Source organism: Malaya genurostris, chromosome 3 (genome assembly GCF_030247185.1).
Source record: "Malaya genurostris strain Urasoe2022 chromosome 3, Malgen_1.1, whole genome shotgun sequence".
Lineage (NCBI taxonomy): Eukaryota > Metazoa > Arthropoda > Insecta > Diptera > Culicidae > Malaya > Malaya genurostris.
In genome coordinates this window covers 113,952,368-113,966,292 of record NC_080572.1, presented here as the reverse complement: position 1 = coordinate 113,966,292, position 13,925 = coordinate 113,952,368, and the positions used below count along the sequence as shown (strand labels likewise).

Here is a 13,925-nt window from a genome sequence, read left to right as displayed (position 1 = left end):
TTCACGACTGCATTGTTTAACCTCCTGTAGCCATTCAGCCATCGGCACGGAAATACACCTTGGCTTAGGAGTTCCTATTTTTGTGGCCTTTTACGACATGGAACAGGAAACCAGTGGATCAATTCTTGGTAAAAAAATAATTCCGCCGGATGCCACACGGCTTACCTGTTTGGTGGACTTATACCACCGGTACAGGTGGACCGTAGCGTTATTCTTAGCCAGTTGGGAAACCGCTACCGACACTACACGGCTATCTAGGCTGCTCAGAGAGGGAAGTTGACATTGATGGTCAACTTCCATGGATGGCCGAGCAGCCGACTGATAAAAACTATCAATTGGAGAAAATTTGAGGTGGAATTAGAAAATTTTCGCCCTTTTTTCAGTGATGGTATAAAATTTTTAATCCTCTTTACCCTATATTTCCGGATCCGGAAGTCTTCTTGGTTAGGAAATTTATCAGAAATAAAAGAACAAAGAACGCAACAGCTGTTTCAACGAATTGTATTTAGCCATGAACTAACAAGACCTGCAAATTGATTTTGCGTATTTTTGCACTGTCAATTTCAAATAAAATATTCGTGGAAATTGAAATATTTAACACTTATCACCCTATTATCCCGAAATCCGTTGTAAGATTCAGATAAAATTCAATTGAAATTTCAGTTAAACTGTTATAATACTTTTCGTTTGAATTGAAATTTATGCAAATTAGCCAAGCAATTATTGTGAAAAATTTGTCAAATATTTTGACACACACCTACACGAACATTTTGCCATCTAGACTAATTCAAATGATATAGGGCAGTTGAACCAATAGTCGTCTCATTAGTCAGGACATCACAGTATTTATCCGATTACTCGGTCTTTAGCACACATATGATGCATTCGGAGCCAATATCTTCGCCGAAGCAGCCCTAACAATCAAAATTAGTGTGAAAATGAACTATACTTCTGTTATGAAAACGTGAAAATCGGAGCAGAATGCATATATTTTCTTCTTATTCTTTGAACCAATGCACAGTAGGGAAAAATGGATCAAAAACGCTACGACTTTTTGGAGGCAGATGACAACAAAGCATTTTTTGGTGTAAAATGGTCAGTAAAATCGATTCTACGTACTTAGAAGGACCGCACTAAATGCTATCATGTTCATTTTACCTCAAGGTCCCTTTTGTCGTCGACTAAAAGGCTCCTTTTACAAATTTCCCCTCTGAGAGAGTAATAAGTTTTTAATCGTGAGTATCTCTTGTTGTATCTAACGTATCAACATAATTTTTACTAAATGCCATCAGAAATATCATCATCAATTTATGATAACATTTTCAGTTGTATGACATAATCACAAATAATTCAAAATTAAAGTGTTCTGAAATTTTTGGTATAAACGAAAGAAAAGTCATGACGTTTTTCTCGTACCTGGGTAGGTATAAAACGATAATACTTGATATATTTCGTTCAGTTCAGGTTCAAGTATCAAGAATTCAGTTCGATATTTCATCAATGGCGTTCAGTATTTAATCCCTTCAAAGCAGATCGATTGCGTCATCCTACTGCTTATCGTTTGTATTCTAACAAAATAAGTGGAAAACGATGGGGAATATTACGCAAAATCAGCCCTTCTAATGGATTTAAATATTATCTAAAGGACTATTAGAAATACTTATCTGTTGAAATACCTATGCAAATCAGAAGTGAATATAACCAGTTTAGTGAAGGTTTACAGTTTAATTGATTCTAATTGATAAATTTTCGCATTTTTTCTCGACTTTTTTATTTGGATTTTGGTAGTGTCACATGTTTTAATGTTCATTATATTTGCATTAATATAAATTTCAAAATTTTTCGTATTGAATAAAAAAGTTGAACGTATACGTCCTCCTTTTTTATCATGAAGAACTATATAAATTATTTCATAATATTGAACTGTATGTCAGAACGTTTGATGTAACTAATCCGTACTTGAGTGCAGTGCATCGTTTCAAACTCTAGTAACGAAGGGGAAAGCTTGCACAATTCACATAATCGATTCACTAACTGATATTCGGGAGTGTACCAGTTTAATTCCTATTCAAGTCATCCAGTTATGTCTCTGACATTACCCACCCTTCTTTTTGTACTGGATTGTAATAAAGTTTAACTATATAACATATCACAGAAGAAGTTTCAGAAGACCGAATAGAATGTTTCTGATGTAAAAAGGTCTGACAAATCATTGGCATATAGTTTTAATGACAGCAGGAAACTCGTTGTACCGTTTTTAATCTACAATCCAGAACCAGATCCAATACGATCTACCAATATTGGTTCACATTACGTAGGAAACTGCAGAAATCCAAGTTCATACAATAGGATTGGTAGTACTAGCCCTTTTAATCCGTTTTACACCAATTTATTTCATAAATCGTATCATTGGTTAAAATTACTATCGCATTCTTATTGCGGTTGATTAAAATTATATCAGTCAAAAAAAAAGAAGAACTAGAAAGAACTTAAAATTAAAATCATGTTATACCGTTTCACACCAATATTGATAGGATAAATTGGAGTAACACGGTACAGCATGATTCGTGCGGTCATTGAATCTATTTGTAATCTACTTTTCATGGTATTCTACACAATATCAGTAGGTTTTGATCAACCGCAGTAAGCCTTTTTTTGAAATGTGAAAGAAAGTTTAATTAATGGTACGATTTATGGAATTAATTGTAGTAAAACGGGTTAAACGAACTAGTATTGTTATTCCCATTGTATGTACTTAGATCACTGAAGTTTTCTAAGTAATATGGACCACTATGGCTAGGTCGCATTGATTCTGCTTCAGGATCGTAAATCAGAATTGAACTTAAAATTAAGTTTGAAGGAAAATTGGGGTAGAACGATGTTGCACGATTCATGGGATCATGGAAACTACCTGTTAATTAATTTGTAGGGCTATGTGCGTAACATCGAACTATCTTGGTTTAACATAATTGATTGAAGAAAATGATTTGGAGTAAGACAGAAAACAGTGTTTTGCAATCGTTCTGACAAACAGCAATCTATTTATAAAACTAATAAAAATGTCAGGAGTCATTGGCCGAATACATTTTTCAGGGTTTTACAGTTAGTGAGGTAGGAAAAAAGAAAAAATTGGGGCAAAACGGCCATGACAGTGAATTTTGTGGCTATTCTAATTGTCATCAATCGATTCTACGGTCAATTCTACATAAGATAAACCTACTTTGAAAATATTTTCAAAGATTTCTATGAAATTATTGAGTAAAGTCGCGTTTTTCATCCTTTTTCCCCACAGTGCAATATATTAATCAAAGACAGCAGATATCATTATTAGTAATGATCCTAAAATGTTAAATTAGTGGTAAACCTGAGATGAATTAGGGTACAGATACCCTATGAAACTGAACCTCGTTTTAGAAGATGGTTGATGCAATTATTGCATAGTTTTCAAAATGAGAAAAACAAAAAGCACGTCTCACTATCCATGAAATACAGTATCTATTCATACCCTAATGGCAACGACGAATGGAGCTCATGCCGGTAGAATCTATCTACTGACAACTTTATTCATAAAAATGTCATTTAATACATGCTGGGTACAGCTAACGTATACGCGGCACAATATTATAATCCAGTCTACTCTAGTTCATTATCAATATTTTGGCGATTGATTATTTTCCATTTTAGTCAAATTGCCTAAATGTATGCAATTTCGTACTACGCGTCTTGTACACAAACGAGTATACATTGACAGAAAATACCAGCAAACAGCTTTTCGAATTAATACAGCTTGTCATATCATTGAAAAAAATCATGATGTCTTTAAGTGGCTATCATAGTCTATAGCGTTAATTGAGTTAGATATTCTGAAATCGGGAGATCCGAAGTTCGAAACCAGTTATGTATGAATCCATCACAGAATTCTTTTTCGTTGTTGCGAATAAAATCACTAAAATGTAAATTCCCGGATGAGATTATAGATAGTTGCCCAGTTGCCCATTCTATTTTTAGCCTTTGTTCGCGGTGTTTTCAGTAATGTCAGAGCAGATCAATAACTGATTATGTTTTTCAATTTTGTTTTTGTTATTTGGCAGTAAAATTAAACTGAGAATAAGTTTTGTTATCAACTAGAGAAATTCCATATCTCTTTTCGATTTCAGTATGTTTTTCGATATTATAGGAATATTTATCTGCTTTCGATTTTGATTTTTTAACTTTTAAGGCGACCAATACTAAGCAAATTGAGTAACCGATAAATACGAATATCACATCAAATTCAGAAGAAAATGTTTATTTTAGCGCTTAATGGATAGCTTTTTAAGAAAATAAATTCCATTTATTTCTACAATATTAAAAATTTCCTAACTATTTCCCACTAATGTCACGAAATAGTAAAAGACACAGATACTAATAGTGGGAGGAAAGTGCGGTGCTATCTCTGTTGTATTAGTACAGGTGTATCATTTTACATCTTACAGATAACTCATTTTGATAAGTTACATTTAAATAAATGGTAGATTGGAATGTTTATATTTACATATATTCTTAAACTTTCAGCTACGTTTAGTTTCCATCGGTTAGATGTTTAACATATAATTTTAATGGAATGATAACTTTATCTAATTTCTCCGAAGTGCACTTTGTTTATATGATCCGGATTTATTCAAAGTATCTCTATGGTCTTATGTAGATCCTAGTATTATTCTTACGGAATACCAAATCCAGACCAAAACCTTTTAGTTTTGTTTTGGGCAGATGTGTAATATCATGGCTGAAATCTATTAAAACTATTTTTAATTTTTCTGATGGTTGGGTTGAAGTAGGAAGTGATTGTTTTTCAACAGTATTTCTTTTCATCAAAATTTTTTTGAATTAATTGCTTCGAATTGAGCTTTCCAATATCGAGAATGTATTTTTTTTCGTTTCTTGCCGCATTTGCTCCATGAGCTAGGTTATGCATTCAATGAATCATGGTGAAAAGCTGCCATTTTATGCTGATGAGAAAGATTAGAAGTATAACGTATAATACTTTCCGTATTAGTTAGCTTTCTATATATCAAAAAGAATAAGTTTTCCGTCTTCCTCATGATGAAAATGTCTGCTATTATTTGCTTCTTCACAAGTGAATTTAATGCTTTTGTTCATGTTATCGAATGGTGAACTACTTCACTATGTATTGAGTAGGTCTTTGATCAAAATGATAAAATTTCAAAAAGTCTCATCTCAGAAGCATATAAGAAATTGGAAAATACTAATGAAACCCCCATCAGTTGAATTCATGTGGTAATTAATTCTACTATACCGACCTTCCATTATACAAGGCTGAGTTTTAAGAAAAGATGCCAATATTTATATAAATTCATCTCGTTCAAAATTATTGAAATTCATCATTTCTTATTCAAAACTTCATTATTGTCAAATTTTTCAATAAAGTCAACTTAAAACTATTAAAAGCTGTTAATGAAGATTACAAACAGTTATAAATGCTAGTATATTTTATGTTTGAATATAATAACTGTTAGAAAAATTGTTGTTAAGGCAGCACTGCTCAAAGCTGACTTGTGCATTGCTTCCTCCCGAGATTCTATTTATAGAACTCACAAACAAAGAAATAATTTGCGCTCCATTTATGCTTTCGAAAGCTTTGTAGTATAAGGTAAAAAAATTCGTTCTGCACCCTGATGTCAATCCTGAGGCACTCCTTACTTATGCTATATATTTAGCTTGAAAATAAATAATGATTTGCGCCTCAGTAGAATTATATACAGTATTTAAAAAGATTTCCACCATACGCCCAAATAAGTTTTAAGAGCACCCTTTTTAATTCTCCTACCATGATTCGTGCGCCCTTAAAACATTCCTAAGGCATCCTTCCAAATTAGGCGTACAAGATTTGTTTTCGCTTGAAAATAGATAGCGATTTGCGCCCTCAGTTGGATCATTTGATGTATTTTAAAATACTTCCACCCTGCACCCTGGAATCATTCCTAAATCGTCCTTCCAAATTATCTTTACAAATTGTTATTTATTTAGCGTGAAAACTATTCCTAAGGCGCCCATCCAAATTATCCTTACAAGATTTTTTTTAGCTGGAAAATAAGTTATAATTTGCGCCCTCACTACAATTATTTAATGTATTTAAAATACTTTCATCCTGCGCCCTGGAATCAATGATATGGGCTCCCTTTTCAATTCTCTTACCGTGATTCTGCGCCCTAGAATAATTCCTATTGCGCTCTTCCAAATTATCATTACAAGATGTTATTTATTTGGATTGAAAATAAATAATTATTTGCGCCATTAGAAGTATATTTTACTATAATCAAGATTACTTTCATCCTGCGCCCTGGAAGCAATTATGTGGGCGCCTTTTCCAATTCTCCTACCGTAAGTCTGCGCCCTGGAATCGTTCCCAAAACGCCCTTCCAAATTATCCATACAAGATGTTATTTATTTAGATTGAAAATAAATATTGATTTGCGCCCTCAGAAGGATATTTTACTATAATCAAGATTACTTTCATCCTGCGCCCTGGAAGAAATTATGTGGGAGCCTTTTATCAATTCTCCTACCGTGAGTCTGCGCCCTGGAATCATTCCCAAAACGCCCTTCCAAATTATCCATACAAGATGTTATTTATTTAGATTGAAAATAAATAATGATTTGCGTCCTCAGAAGGATATTTTACTATAATCAAGATTACTTTCATCCTGCGCCCTGAAATCATTTCCAAGGCGCCTTTCCAAATTATCCATACAAGATGTTATTTATTTAGATTGAAATTAATAATGATTTGCGCCCTCAGAAGGATATTTTACTATAATCAAGATTACTTTCATGCTGCGCCCTGGAGTCATTTCCAAGGCGCCCTTCCAAATTATCCTTACAAGATGATATCTATTTAGAATGAAAATAAATGATGATTTGCGCCCTCAGAAGGATATTTTACTATAATCAAGATTACTTTTATCCTGCGCCCTGGAAGCAATTATGTGGGCGCCTTTTTCAATTCTCCTACCGTGAGTCTGCGCCCTGGAATAATTTCCAAGGCACCCTTCCAAATTATCCATACAAGGTATTATTTATTTAGATTGAAAATAAATATTGATTTGCACCCTCAGAAGGATATTTTACTATAATCAAGATTACTTTCATCCTGCGCCCTGGAAGCATTTATGTGGGCGCTTTTTCCAATTCTCCTACCGTGAGTCTGCGCCCTGGAATCATTCCCAAAACGCCCTTCCAAATTATCCATACAAGATGTTATTTATTTAGATTGAAAATAAATATTGATTTGCGCCCTCAAAAGGGATATTTTACTATAATCAAGATTACTTTCATTCTGTGCCCTGGGAGCAATTATGTGGGTGCATTTTCAAATTCTCCTACCGTGAGTCTGCGCCCTGGAATCATTTCAAAGGCGCCCTTACTAATGATCCATACAAGATGTTATTTATTTAGATTGAAAATAAATATTGATTTGCGCCCTCAGAAGGATATTTTACTATAATCAAGATTACTTTCATCCTGCGCCCTGGAATCATTTCCAAGGCGCCCTTCCAAATTATCCTTACAAGATGATATCTATTTAGATTGAAAATAAATGATGATTTGCGCCCTCAGAAGGATATTTTACTATAATCAAGATTACATTCATCCTGCGCCCTGGAAGCAATTATGTGGGTGCATTTTCAAATTCTCCTACCGTGAGTCTGCGCCCTGGAATCATTTCAAAGGCGCCCTTACTAATGATCCATACAAGATGTTATTTATTTAGATTGAAAATAAATATTGATTTGCACCCTCAGAAGGATATTTTACTATAATCAAGATTACTTTCATCCTGTGCCCTGGGAGCAATTATGTGGGTGCCTTTTTTAAATTCTCCTACCGTGAGTCTGCGCCCTGGAATCATTTCAAAGGCGCCCTTACTAATGATCCATACAAGATGTTATTTATTTAGATTGAAAATAAATATTGATTTGCGCCTTCAGAAGGATATTTTACTATAATCAAGATTACATTCATCCTGCGCCCTGGAAGCAATTATGTGGGCGCCTTTTCCAATTCTCCTACCGTGAATCTGCGCTTTAAAATCATTTCCAAGGCGCCCTTCCAAATTATCCATACAATATGTTATTTATTTAGATTGAAAATAAATAATGATTTGCGCCCTCAGAAGGATATTTTACTATAATCAAGATTACTTTCACCCTGCGCCCTGGGAGCAATCACCTTTTTCAATTGTATTATTATTTCTTTTGCACCCTTCAGGTTACTTGAATCAGTAATTGCAAAATTTTAAAAAAAATTTTTTTCGGTTGCAGTTTCAAGAGCTGGTTAGTCACTGACTAACTGTGACTAACCGCAACTACAGCACTGCTTAACGCTTAAAAATTTGCTGCTAAAGTGAAATGGTACTATGTGTATTTTCTTGAATGTGTATCTGTAGCATTAGGTTTACCAGCGAGCCATTCTGCAAGTGAAGGAAAAATTTCCTAATTCCCTGTGATCATTTTTCTGGTGAGTTCCCTTTAGAGAATTGTAATCTTTCGGTTCATTTCTATATCCTTTGTGAGTTTATTGATAAAGATATAAGCAGTTAATTAGGTAAAATTTCGTTGTTGAAGCAGTGGACAATTAGCTGCCCCCCGGAGAGGCTAACAGTAAAAAATATTTATTGCAATTAGGGATGTCGTAATATCGATCGATTAATCGAGTAATCGATTAATAACCCAGATAATCGAGTAATATTTAATCGAATAGCTTAAAACTAATATTCGATTATAACTTGGTTAAAGCCGGGTATAAATAAACGATATATAAAAAAAAAATATTCGATTATTGAGCTAATCGAATAATTTAAAAACTCCCATAGTAATAATCGAATGAATAATCGAGTAATCGATTAATAACTCAGATAATCGAATAAATTTCAATCGATTATTTTCAAAATTATACTCGATTATTGAATAATCGAGTAATTCGAAATTTCCGACATCCCTAATTGCAATTGGCGTCTTAAGTTCAAATAACTGAATAATTGGTTTAGCTAACCCGGCGAACGACCGCAACTTGGTTAAAGCCGGGTATAAATAAACGATATGAAAAAAAAATAATTGGTTGAAAAACTGACACTTTTTTTTCTTTCATGCATACAAGTAACTTTGCTGGGATTGTGTTTTTGCTCAATTGCACGAGTGACATCTCATTGAAACGTTTCATTGTTCGCTCAGGGTGTTTGGCTTTGCTCAACTGAAACGTTTCATTACTTGTTTGTGGTGCGTGTCTTTGTTGGGTGTCATTGCTAAGCTGCCAGCACGATAAATCGAAAATGACAGATTAGTTAAAACAACAGTCGATTAGTTGTACCAAATTTTAACCAATCAAATCAGAAAAACAACTAATATTTTAGTTGTTTTGCGATCACTGGCTTTTCCGTGTACATTTCGATTTAGTGAAATGAAAACTAACCTGTGCACCACACTGCTAACGTACTGAAGGAGTGCTTCCATTTCGTGTATATTGATGGGGCTCTCTTTTGGAGTTAGTACGGAGCGAGCTGACTCGCAGTAGTAACCAACTAGCAGTGAGTGTTTACTCCTACTGACTCTCACTCATCGTACCCAAGAAAAAACATGACTCATGTTTCAAATGCACCTTTTTGTGAGTAACTCATAAGCGTGCGCGGAGGAGTGCGAGTGAGATAGAGTACGTCTCGCACTCGCTCGAGAATGTGCTTCATGCCCTGAGTTCTCGCTCTATCAGCAGCACTGGGAATTGATTTTAATTCGTTGCGATACTGTAAGTATCGAAACCAAAATTATCGATACTAACAGTATCGCTCTAATGAGATATCGATACCAAAAATACCCGATTCTTGAAAGAAAGTGTCGATACATCAAAGTATCGACTCGGTATCGCACATCCCTAGTATCTACCACGTAAATGTTTGTGGTATTTTCCATTTTCTGAGTGCAAATGGAAAAATATCTGAAGCGGCTTCGCCACATCGTTTTGGATCGTGTGCTGTCAGATCTTTCAGTGAAAATACACTTTCGGCGAAACGACTTTCGGCAAAATGACCTATTCGGCGGAACGACTTTCGCCGAAATGGCTTCTGGCAAAATGGTTTTCGGCGAAATGACTTTTCTCGTTTTATCTTTTTCATCATGGTTTCTTTATAATTAATTCTTGTTCAGAGCGCGTCACAACAATTTTGTTAAATTCTGTTGATTTAAAACAAAATAAAATTGTCTTCACCGAAAAGATAAAACTATCCGTTTCCTAAAAAACAATAACTGAAGTAAACACAAAAACTATTTGGTGATCTTTTCGTGCATTTTTTTAGTTTATATTTAAATCGTCTGATAATTATTTGCTTTTGTTTCTTATTCACTATTGTTAGATTGAATACGTACTGCCAAATGTACTGTTGTTTTCCAAAGTCAATGTACTGTATTCTTTATTTTTACGCAAAATATACTGTTTTTCGTCAATAAAAAAATATACGAGCGTATACATGTGGTGTATTGTTATCATGTATGGTGTATTGTTATCATCTGTCAAGCTTCATAACTTTTCATATAGTAGTTCCAGTTATGTCGTCGAAAACAAAAAACTTCACGGAAAAAAACTTGGAGTAAGTAATGCCAGAGACATAGCTGCGAGAGTGACGTAGCATTTAAAATGTGATTTGATACCGTTTGACCGTTTAAGATTTTGAATTCCTGAAAAGGACCATTGCGTTTGTATTGTAGCATTTAAAGCGACAGTTTAAAACCGTTTTCTAAATAAGTTCCTACCGGTCCTAAAAAAAACCGTTAGTGTATTTGGAGTCTTGTAAATGACTTTTTAATACGGAATTTATTTATTGTATTCCAGGAAGTAGGGCTTCATTTCAAGTTATTACATAAATATAATCGTAACACTAGTCGTACAATCGCTCATATATTTCAATATCTCATACATTTCACTATTTGACGAAGAGCAAGTATAATTTCTCCCCTCGCACTGACAACATCAATAAGAGCTCTTCTCTTTCACACATATACACCACTGTTATATAAAGTGTGCACACATCATGAGAGCGCACGGACGGTTTGAAAATGTGATTATTTAAGCGTTCTCCTCAACACTTTCGGAACAATGAACGGTGCGATCTAAACAAGAGTGTGTTCAAAGAAGAGTTTTTTGTTTTTTTTTTGTTTTAGACTGATCTAGCATCCAGCCACCACGATTGAAATGTATAAGAGTGGTATCGAGCCAACGGTATCAATTTGGTACCAGAAGATATAAGCCTGTGAAATTCACCGGAACTTCATCCAATCTAGACAATTTTGAATAAATTGAAACTCACAACAACCAAAAACTTATCACACTGAGCTGGAATTGAAAAAAATGGTGAAAAAACATTTTAAATACTGGGGAAATCGGTTGTACAAATTTGGTTTCGTGGAATTAAAAGGATGATGCGGGCATTCGGGATGGGGGATGAAATCAAATAAATCTAATTATGTAGAACATAACTCATTCATGCCCTGGAAATTTCAAGAAAATTGAATAATCGGTTTTAGTTTTGTGAGTTAGTATGTGTGTGTGTCATTTTAATTTTTAATCTGCTAGATAAAGTAATAATAGTCAATTTAGCTGCGTAATGCATCTCTTATATTTAATTCATTAGTTAAAGTGAGATCTGCAATCAAATAATACTTTTTACCTTTCTCATATAGAAAGGTTATGCAATCACTGTGAAAACCGACTTTTGAACTGAGACCCGGAGGGCCGAGTGTCATATACCATTCGACTCAGTTGTGTATGTGTGTGTGTATGTATGTATGTAACATTTTTTACACTCACTTTTCTCGGAGATGGCTGAACCGATTTTCATGAACTCAGATTTAAGTGAAAGGTCTTGTAGCTCCACACAAAGTTCCTGAATTTTATTCGAATCCTACTTTCGGTTCCGGAATTATAGGGTGATATGTGCAAAAAATAATGAAAATAAGTGCACTTACTTTTCTCAGAGACGGCTAAACCGATTCTTACAAACTTTGATTTAAATAAAAGTTACAATTGTCCTATACAAAGTTCCTGAGTTTTATTTTGATTCGACTTCCGGTTCCGGAGCTACAGTGGTTAGAGAAAAAATTCTTATTTCAAATTACTTCCTCACTTTTCTCAGAGATGGCGTGACCGATTTCAACAAACTTAGATTCAAAGGTCTTATAGTCTCATACAAAACTTCCGAATTTTATCCGGATCCGACTTTCGGTTCCGGAATTATAGGGTGAAATGTGTTAAAAATTGGATACCGTCACTTGAAGCGGCGAAACCAAACACGTAAAAAAATATCTTAACTTGTCTCGGAACTATTCCGATCGGTAGCCATTGTCAATAGACAACCAAACAACCCGATTCCGGCTATGCTGGTTCTCCGTTTCTCATTCCGGAAGCACCGGAAATAAAAAGTAAAATAATTTCTAACTATTCCAACCGGTAGTTATGGTCGGTAGGCGGCCAAACATTATTTTGGCTTTCCTTGTTCTTGGGTTTTTGATGAATGATCGAAGATTGTAGCCATAGACTCAAAAATGGATCCCAGTCACTTTTCTCGAACTAACTTCGATTATACCGGTTCCCAGATTCCAGTACCTCCAGTACCGACCTGAGTACTGTTTCACTCTGTAGGTTATACTAGTTTATGGACAAACCTTATTTGTTTTTTAAGAATCAAAGAAAATTATTTTGAAGAATACCACACATTTATATATGAGATATGAGAAAGGCTTCATTACACCACTAGGTTGATTAAAACAGGTTTTGAAATAGTTATTGTCTGAAACTTTATTTTTGTAGAATGTATGTTTTTTTCTCCACAATCTTTCGCTAGACTAAAAATTCACGAGATTAAAAGGCTATAAATAAGCAAATAAAACAATTGTGATGATTTTACGATATAAATGGAGATGACATTGTTAACACAATTTCACAATCACTAAAATGTGATGATCACTGGACTCTATTTTTCATACCAAAAGAACATTTTTATCGCGATTACCTGTGAAATCAGTGCACATATTTCTATAGTATTCATGTATTCGAAAGTATATTTCCCATTTACGGTACGTACGCATTGAGATGCTTTATTGATTCTAGCTTGTTTTCTTGGAGTTCCCCCGGTAAACTAAAAAAACCGGTTGATACATTCAGCTGATTTGTTATTATTCTTGGGAGTCTCCTTCACCTTGTACACATACTACTACATCAATGAAACCGCAATGGAAAACCACAAATGATGCTCTCTTTAAAATATACCTACCGACACGAAATTTTCAAAGGTACATTTCGTTGACTCGAGAATATATATGCAATGTATGTCGGTCAAGCGGCCTGTAGCGTCCGCTTCGGATGATCCATTACTTTAATGATCCGAAGACTACTTGTTTCGAATGACTGCTCTCACGCGCGGTCAGTACGCGATCGGCTTTAGCAAAGTGCAGTCTGGAAAGGTGTTTGTTGTTGATTATTTGTTTTACGATTTTCTGAATTTGTGAGTTTCGTTACCATCGTTGTGAGTTGATTTTTATATGTTTTACTGTTTTGAGATAGCTCAATTTCTTTTATTACGGTCGTTCATAGAATTATGTAATAAAAAGTTCATTTGATTTCTTGTTTGAATACGCTGTCACTGCGACTTGTTACCATATTTATTGTTAGTGGTTCGACAATGCTGAAGTAATGTACCCGATATCGTTTCGATCAGTTTTATGAAATGTTTGTTTTTTTTTTTAAAGAATATTAATCTCTATGAAAATGTTCTATCACTGTTAATGCTCAGGCCATAAATGGAACAAGATTAGCCTATCTAGTCAATATTTTGAGTGTGGTTGAAATCTCACTAGCTTCGATCGTTCTACGGTCTGACA

General features: G+C 34.4%; 1 protein-coding gene across 1 annotated transcript in view; it reads left to right on the top strand.

Annotated features, from left to right (window-relative positions):
* Positions 1 to 13,925, top strand: part of LOC131433931 (uncharacterized) — a 55,703-nt gene that overhangs the window by 28,404 nt on the left and 13,374 nt on the right. The window lies entirely within an intron of this gene.